Below are 7,646 nucleotides of genomic sequence, written 5' to 3'. Positions count from 1 at the left end.
CTGCCCGGCGCTCTGCAGGGCGCTCTGCATGGCGCTCTGCCCGGCGCTCTGCAGGGCGCTCTGCAGGGCGCTCTGCAGGGCGCTCTGCATGGCGCTCTGCAGGGCGCTCTGCAGGGCGCTCTGCAGGGCGCTCTGCAGGGCGCTCTGCATGGCGCTCTGCATGGCGCTCTGCAGGGCGCTCTGCAGGGCGCTCTGCATGGCGCTCTGCAGGGTGCTCTGCAGGGCGCTCTGCATGGCGCTCTGCAGGGCGCTCTGCAGGGCGCTCTGCAGGGCGCTCTGCATGGTGCTCTCCATGGCGCTCTGCAGGGCGCTCTCCATGGCGCTCTGCATGGCGCTCTGCAGGGCGCTCTGCATGGTGCTCTCCATGGCGCTCTGCATGGCGCTCTCCATGGCGCTCTGCATGGCGCTCTGCATGGTGCTCTGCATGGCGCTCTGCATGGTACTCTGCAGGGCGCTCTGCGCTCTCCATGGCGCTCTGCATGGCGCTCTGCATGGCGCTCTGCAGGGTGCTCTGCAGGGCGCTCTGCAGGGCACTCTGCATGGCGCTCTCCATGGCGCTCTGCATGGCGCTCTGCATGGCGCTCTGCCCGGCGCTCTATTGGTGCTCTGCCTGGCGCTCCCTCACCGTGTCGTTGCTCCATGACGTGTTTGGCAGCAGTTGCTCTTTGATTCGGCAGCAGTCATTGGGTCCTTGCTGGTTAGCCTCCGTGCCTGGTTGTGTCCCCGCGGTCCTCACACCATTTGCTTTCATTTGGATCCGGGCGGGAGAAGGAGGGAAGGGGGAGTCCCACCGGGGACGCTCCAGTCATCCGAGCCCTGAGAAGGATCGCTGTACATGGCTGGCAAGCTAATTGGACCCTGAGCAAGCCTCCGAGGCTCCGTCCACACCGTGCCTCAGATTAACCAGTGACACGGTTTAAAACACCAGCGCAAAAATAAAAAAATAAAGGAGAAAAGAAACCTGGGACACTGCTGAGGCCACCTTCTGAGGAGCGCAGTGTGAGTGGTGGAAATGACCAGTGATAAATCTAACGAACAGGCTGCGTGCGGACCGGCTCGCTGTCTGCTGAGTGTGAAGGCCACAGCTCAAATTGCCTCAGTCAAGGCATCTGTGCTCTTTGTGTGCAACAATAGATGCTGACAAAACAGAAAGGACAGCTTTTCTAAAATGTCAGACGGTCGGGGTCCTGCTGAAATATCTCCCTCTCTCTCTCTCTCTCTCTCTCTCTCTCTCTCTCTCTCTCTCTCTCTCTCTCTTTCTATCTTGATCGATAAAGCTCCCTTTGACAATGCTCCGTGTTGTCACCATGACATTTGGTCACCCTTCTTTCTTCCCTCACCTGGCTCGCTCCTGAATAGGAATATAACAATGAGATTTAATACGGGATCAATAGCTGCACTCCAATGATACATTCTCTGGCATAATGAATACTGATGGATGAAAACAAATACCTGCATGGGGAATTTGTATTCTGGACGGCGTGCCTGTAATAGTGCTGCCTATGATGTTTCATTACGGTTTTTCCGCTTGTGTGTTTTTTCTCTCTGCCCGTACAATCAAGAAAAGGATACAGGCATGATTTAATCAAGTCTATGGCGGTAACGACAAGCCGGCCTCTTGTGTATTTATGAAGAGTGCTGCATGTGTTCTCACATCCATGTGATCTCATGCCCATGAATACCGTGCCATTGTTTGCATTTCATTCAACAGATATAGGCTTAGCGCAATACGTATAATAAATACTGCAAATGAATTGATCCTTACCACATGTCCGCAGCCGCATATTGAGTTATGTTCCTGGAGTGTGCGTTCGCGGTGTTTGCACTGCGAGCGAAGATTTGTGCCTGGAATATACATGTGTGGATATACATCTGCGTTTTTGTGGAGTTTATATACATGAATTGTTTACTGTACACGTTGAGTGCACCGAATCGCTTTGTTTATAGCATGCAGACCAGTCTGAAGGCATGCTGGCATGCTGGGATGCATTTCCCTGTGTGTGTGTGTGTGTGTGTGTGTGTGTGTGTGTGTGTGTGTGAACACTTTCTGCTCCTCTGAACTTCTATTAATTAGATAGTCTGGGTGCAGAACTTTGCACACATCGGCCCAGAACCTGCAGCCTGCGGCCGCCTGATGGTCGCCGGCGTCTGCTGCGGCGCCTCGAACAGCCTCTGTTCAAACACCCCTCCACGTGTTTCCCTTCTGATCAGCGTCTGCCATTCTTACTGATTTTCCAAATCACTGATGCTTGTCAGAGAATTAATTACCTGGATCGTTGCTCTGCTGACTCCAGCAGCAGCTGCGGGGTTCACCGCAGAGACCTCGCCGCTCTCCCAGCATTCCCGCCTAATCACCCACAATCCATTTCAAAGTCAGCCCGACTGGCCCGCTACCGTGTGGAGTCAGGCTGCATCCTGACATTAACACGTCCATATTTGCATACAGTGTACGGCAGATCGGCTCGGCGGAGCCCGGCGGCGGGGGGCGGGCGGCGGCGGCAGCGCCGGCGCTAATGGCGGTCGCCTCCTATAGTTTATTAGATAAGTAATGGTGTAAAGCATTGTGCTAAGTGCACATCTTCACGGCGTTATTAGCCGATGTGTGACGTTATGTTCATTAAGCGTGAGATATGAACATTCCTGCATGCAGACCTTTCCAGGAGGGGAATGAGAGAATGATTTAGCTGAAGTGATGGCAGGAGCTCATGTGCGCCGCTCCGGAGCGCTCGCTCTCGCTCACCCCGCTCGCCGGGGACTTCAGGGAGGATCCGGCCGACAGGCTCGCATATGCGGAAAAGCTATAAATACACGGCGCGTGCGCGGCGTGCACGGCGCACCCGCTGGTGTGTCTGCGGGGTTGCGGCGTCGTGACGTCAGCCGAGCCGGGAGCACTCGCCGACCTCTGTCACGGGGCGAGACGGGCCCGCCGTGCAGATGGAGACGGAGACGGAGAGCAGGATGGACGAGCAGGCCGGAGCACACACACACACACCGGCTGCACCCGGCCGGAGCACACACACACACACCGGCTGCACCCGGCCGGAGCTCACACACACCGGCTGGCAGCCTGGAGACAGGAGACAGGGAGATCAGGGGTGTAAACTCGCCAGCGTGTGCTGGAGCAAGTTTGAAAACGTCCATGAAAACACCTGATTCTGAATGAAAATGAACAAATTAAACTTAATCTGGAGTAAGGACGGGTTTATTCTGATTTTAAAGCTGAATCATAGAATTCCTCCATCATTAAATCCAGTCGTTCTGCTCCTTCTCTTGTCCTGTCAGCATGAAGCACATATTCCAAGATGGCCGCCCGAAGCAGGAGAAAAATGAAGATGATGAACAGAGTTGATGGAAGGGAGGAGAACGATGCAGACCTTTTGAAAGCTGCAGCGTAAAAGTTAATCAGGGGAGAAAGGAGAGAAGCAGGAAGTGGAGTTTGTTTACTTCCTGTAGTCATAAATGCGTTGCTTCCTCCGTCTGTCCAGTCAGAACCTTCACAGCCCTCAGATCGCCGTCCGTCCTCCAGACGAGTGGAGCTGATGGGAGACGCCCGTCCACAGGCGCAGGAGGACGTTTGACCTCCGGGACGGAGGGACGTTTCAGATGTTAGTCTCGCCCTGCAGCTGAGTGAGGGTTGAAGCTTCAGCGTTTTATTCTGTGTCTCCGGCGAGAGATTTTCATTTTCTGAGATACTTTCTAAAAAACAGACGAAGACATGTTTTAAACCCATGCAGTAGAAAATGACTCTACCTGCAGGACAACATCTGGACTGAACATCTGGATCGATGTTGGATCTTCAAAATCTTTTCAGCTTTACATTTTTCTGAAACTGTTTCCACTAATTTCAGCAGCAAGTCATTGACTCTGATGGCTTTTCATCCTGAATGCTCTTCTTCCAGCCAGTCATGTCTTCTACAGCTCCTCAGTGTCTCCAGCCTCTCGTTTCCTCCTTCAGGACTTCCTCCGGAGGCGTGGCGTTGCTCACAATGAGTTCTTACTTCACATAAAACACTAAAATCAGTTGGTATACTTTATTGTTGCTTATTGGAATGATTATGAAGATTAATTAAGTTTGCAGAAGGTCAGTTTTAGGGTCCATTTGAAGCATTTCATATTTTTTAAAATCAGTTCTGAGAGAAAACAGGATCTTGTCAAAGTGGTGCAGCCTAAAAGTCTTGTCTGGATTTTCGGTTCCTGAGGGAGGAATATTCCTCTAAGCTGTCGACAATTGTATGAATGCGACGGGGTGAAAACATATTTGGCGTGGGCATTGCAGACCTCGTCTCCAGTCAGAGATAGGGTATAACACCTCTGGATCCGTGAAGAAGCACCTTGCACTGAAGTGAGAAATTGGCTACGAGTCATTATGCACAAACACCTAATGCCCCGGCATTTCCCGTCCCTGCCAAACAATCATCCTCCTCTCCTCTGTCTATTTGCAATTAATGATTGAATTTCAGCCGCCCAAAAATCCCATTTCTGCTTTGTGTATGTATCCCCAACACACACACACTCACACTCTCTCTCACACACACACACACACACACACACACACACACACACACACACACACACACACACACACACACACACACACACACACACACACACACAGCTGCTGCCAGTACACAGCAGCTTATCTCAGCCTTTAGATTGGGCCTATGGAAACAGTCCTGATTATTTCCCTCCTTCTCCAAAGCACTGCTGTGTGCTCTGGGATTAGAGGCTTTCTGTGGCGGCTGCAGGGGGGAGAGAGAGAGAGAGACAGAGGGAGAGAGAGGGAGAGAGAGAGAGAGAGAGTGGGAGAGAGAGGGAGAGAGAGAGAGAAGGAGAAAGGAGGAGAAAGGGAGGGAGGAGGAAAGAGGTGGAAGAGACTTGTCTCTCTCTCTTCATTCGACCCCCTCCTCCTCTTGCCCCCCCCCCCCCCCCCCCCCCCCCCCCCCCTCCCCCCTCCTGACACACTAGCCAGTCCTGGGAGTATTACATCACCCTGATGTAATGTCTGACCAATCACAGCGCAGCGCCGGTAACCTGCAGGATTATGGAGCGAGCTCAGACTGGGCGACGGGGTGAGGAGAGATTGGGGGGGGGGGGGGGGGGGGGGGGCAGCGGCCGGAGATATTTTAAGAATGGCCTCTGGATCCCCTCCAGTCCCGGCGCGCGGCAGTGGAGCGCTCCTCCAGCTCCGCAGCAGCAGCACCTGTTCGAGACCGGCTCAGGGAGCAGCTGCGGGCCGGCGGCCGCCGTGAAGGAGGCCCGAGCGCTCATGTTACCCACGCTGCCTCTGCCCGGCTCTCATCTCCATTTCCCCAAACGCCTCTGCTGACGGGTAGCAGTGAGTCATGAGTGGTTCAACCTGAGGTTCAGGGACCCAGTGGAGCAGCAGACCTGACACCACCAGCTTCCTGATCTGATCAATGGAAGAAGAACATTTCATTTTTAGGCGCTGCTGAAGACTCCGCTGACGCTGCAGTGACTCTTCAGACGCCTCACGTCTTGCTTTGACCTCTGCGGCTCCAGAGGTCGGTCCAGACAGGAAGTGAACACATGAAGGTCACAGAGAAGTGAAATGTTTGACATCAGTCATGAAACAAACGTCAAACACGAGAATGTCTGAGTCAGCTTTCACAGGAGGTCAGGGAGTCGAATGCCATTGGTTGATTTGTGTTTGGGGGCGGGGCTTAGCCACAGGTCAGTTCTGCCATTAGCTATAATGTCCCTTTCTTTTCTTGGTTCATATTCAAAAACTTTATATCAAACATTATCTAACTCTCACTGGAGGGTTCAGAAGATAAATAAAAGTTTATTTCAAATGAAATCATAAAAAAAATAATTAATAATGACAATAATAATATATAGCAGAGTGATTTAGCCAATCAGTCAATATTTAAATTTTTCTCACATTTAAATGAATAAAAATCAGCCTTTATAGGTTTCCATGATATCTGCAGAAACCTGTGTGTTTTGTCTTTAGTCATTCAAATCTTCAGACCTGTCCCTTTTTGAGTACATGAATAATAAGTTATAAGTTGAGATCCAGGTTTTAAATTCATGATCATACTGTTTTGGTGGGAATTTGAATCAGAAGCATCTCCGTCAGCGGTCCCAGCTGTACTGCGTTCTATTATTTTGAAGGAAGTCTCATATCCTCACGCTCTTTGTTTTGTCGTAGAGTTTAGAATTTGATCTGAGGCTTGTTCCCTCATATGAATGTCTTGATATCATCGTATTCCAGTCCTTCGTTGTTCTAACTGGTATCAGCACTGGGATCTTGGCAGAATACTCGTTTTAGGAGAGCCTGCCTGGAGCATAGAGAGTGAATGTCCGACCATCTTAATAAGCCAGATTTCAGCTGTGAGCTTATTTTAGTGGATTATTATTAAGATGAAATTGCTCTTGTGCTGTCTTTGGACAGGTTAAGGTACCTGATAGTGTCTGCAGTCAAAGGCTTTTACAGTGCGGCGACTCATGAGCGAGTTAAAACATTAGAGTGTGTATTCTCTCTTTACAGAAGGAGCTCTGGGCCACTTCAGTCAATACACAGGGGAGAATGTGTGACTCATCAGATTTAGGTTTTCCTCTGCTCAGGCCTTGGCGGTTAAATATGAATTTGTAATTCTAATGTTCACTGCGTTCTGCTGAATTCTATCAATGCGTGTGTGTGTGAATCAGGCTGCAAACATTATGCTGACTCCATTTTACCCAGAACATGTGAAAAAAGCAGACGAGGTTGCAGTCTCTGTATCATGTGAGCTGAGGCTCTGGCACTGCGTCGCCTGGACAAAAGGTCCATTGAGTGCAGAGTAATACCGGGAAAATGAGCCAGTTGTCTCATTGTAATAATGCGTCTGTGTCTGCTTGTGGACGTCAGGGTTAGAAGGCAATCTTCAGTGTCCTCTGAGCCTTGTCTGCCTATTAACTCTGCTCTTTGTTGTCCTTGGTCTCTGAGGAAGATGAAAAGTGTCTATCACGGTGATTGGCACTGCGTTACGCTCTTTTTTTCCTGACACCTACACACTCCTCCCTGCCAGCATCGCTTCCACCGCAGCGCTCAGACATGCTCGTCCCTACACGCAGCCCGCAGGCACAGACGGCATCAGACGGCAGCCTCGCCGTAGCGTGCAGCGTGTAGAGGGACCGCCGCCGCCGAGCGCCGGAGGGGGAACGGCGCACGGCGGCGCTGCCGCGGTGGACGGAGCGCGGTGTGGAAACGACTGCACGGGAACGCTCAGCTCTGCCAGAAGAGCGCTCTGGGAATGATGAAGCGCTGACGGCACGGCAGCAGGCAGCCTGCTGCAGAGAAACGCTCACTTCAGGAATCAATGTTCCATACCAGCCATACTCATCTGCACTTAGCTTGTTTCACAGTGCACTGGCAGCACTGCAGCGCTGTCAGATTTTCCACTTCTTCTCTCAGACTGGGCCGCAGTGGAAGATTGAAAGCAACGCTGTCGAGGTTTTGATCAGTGTCAAGGGGCCAAATAGTTTCCAAATCCTGAAGTTATTGCAGCGTCATATGAATGCATTTATGGCTGTTAGAGCGGTGACATTTGGAACTGTTCCACATTTAGGAGGCAACATTTCACTACAAACACAGAAGTGATGAAAACTTTGCAGTCTGGATGCTAGTTCGTGCTGTAACCACA

The sequence above is a fragment of the Salarias fasciatus genome, unplaced genomic scaffold (assembly GCF_902148845.1).
Source record: "Salarias fasciatus unplaced genomic scaffold, fSalaFa1.1, whole genome shotgun sequence".
NCBI classification, from domain to species: Eukaryota; Metazoa; Chordata; class Actinopteri; order Blenniiformes; family Blenniidae; genus Salarias; species Salarias fasciatus.
This window is presented reverse-complemented; position numbering follows the sequence as displayed.